Genomic DNA, 2,008 nt, shown 5'->3' with positions numbered 1-2,008 from the left:
CACAATGAATCATAATAATAATCGATTTATAATCTAACACGAAATGTAAATTATTATTATTATTTAACGGGATATTGATAAATAGTATATTACATAATACGTCATGGACATATATCACCTTGTTGTTTTCAATGTAAAAGTCAACAAAGAGATTACGTTAGTCAATTGAAGCTAGACCACCATGGAAAACCTGGAAGCACTGGACGGCTGTTTCGTATCATATGCTCACTAGTGACTGACTTCAAGAGATATTTCCTGAAAATCTAGTGAGAAGCAGTGACCAGTCGAGTTCAACCAGGTCTGTTGTGAGATATCAACTCTCTGAAGACAATAGTGAACGGTTGCTCAACTTCATGGATTGGTTGAAGTTAGTCCTGGGTTGGAATCTCGTAAGACGAGATCATGGATGCGCATCGCTGAGGAGTCCCACAATAGAACAAAACAAATGTCCAGTGCTTCCAGGTTTTCCATGGTGGTCTAGCTTCCATTGACTCATGATTTCAACTATAAAATTACTGAAATCTCCACAAAACCCTTTCTGATAAAAAGATTTCGGTTAAAAAAAGGGGGAAATTTTAGTGAATAGGCCTTCCTATTTTCACTCTTTCATACTCTTATTTGTAAAAAAAAAGTAAAAGAATAGTGATAAAATGTTAAATACATTAAATTTATTCTATATAAACATGATCCTTGTTCAATATGTTATTATCTATTGAAACGTGACAATAGACCATTGAAATCTACATTAAAGCATAAATATGACTCATTTTGAATAGTTTGTTTCACGTATATTTTTACAAAAAAAAGTTCTAAATAAATTACATTTTATACATATATTCGATGGTCTAAATGGATTTAGACCAGATTATACCATAATCTTGTTATGATCAATGCAATTACAAAAGGAAGTAAGTTAATTTCATAGCTTTTTATATAGATATACATATATAGCACTGGATGGTCGTTTCGTCCTATTGTGGGACTCCTTAGCAGTGAGCATTTAAGATCCCGCCTCGCGAGAAGCGAACCCAAGACCTATCAGTCTCGCGCGCGAGCGCCTAACCTCTAGACCAATGAGACGGCCGACATCCAATGGTGTTAATGTCTAACTTCAACCAAACCACGAAATTGAGCGACACATCGACCATGGTCTCAACTATTAGAAATCCAAAAAAACCCTTCTGATATATAGACTTATTTGAAAATACAGTCAAAATAGAATACAGGACCGTTGGCTTCGTGCACAATTTTTTAGTAATCAATGGTTTTCAAACAAGTCAATTGTGAGACAGAAGGCAGTTGATGAGGGTTGAGCAATATTGCAGCTTGATTGAAATTGGATAACAGCCCAATGATCTTTAGGTTAAGCTTTGTGTGCAAGGTCGAAGGTACTGCGTTCGATGTTTGCAAGTAAGGTCGTAGATCAGAACTACTGAGGAGCATTACACCAGGATGAGATAGTCATCCACTTTCAAGTTTTCAATGATTGCGATTTCAATGAAATTCAAAAATCTCCTATTCTGACAATTCAAAAACAGTTCGATACTGCATCAAATGATTTATTTGTAACTGAAGGAGCAATTTTTACAAACAGGCAATATATCCATTTAGTGTTGTGTTTCAGAATCAGATGACAATTTGCCATAAGCTCTGACTCGACTGATAGTATTCGGGTAGACAGCCTTTACAAGGTTTATGTACTTCCGAGGTACACCTTTCAATGACAGACACTGCCACAGAACCTCTCGGTCTACAGAGTCCAATACCACTTTTAAGTCAAGAGAAACTATCATTGTGGGACGCAGATAAGCATGCCTGTGTTCTAAAACCTGACAAATGGTGGATATGTGGTCGATGCAGCCACGACCAGGCCTGAAGCCAGCCTATTTTTCTTGTGTTCGTAGTTCACGAGTCTTTGTTATACGTCCGATAGTTATTGAGGCTAGTATTTTAGACGCTATATTGGTCAAACTAATCCCTCTATGGTTACCACAAGGTAATTTTGATC

This window comes from Schistosoma mansoni, chromosome 5, assembly GCF_000237925.1.
Source record: "Schistosoma mansoni strain Puerto Rico chromosome 5, complete genome".
Classification (NCBI taxonomy): domain Eukaryota; kingdom Metazoa; phylum Platyhelminthes; class Trematoda; order Strigeidida; family Schistosomatidae; genus Schistosoma; species Schistosoma mansoni.
This window is presented reverse-complemented; position numbering follows the sequence as displayed.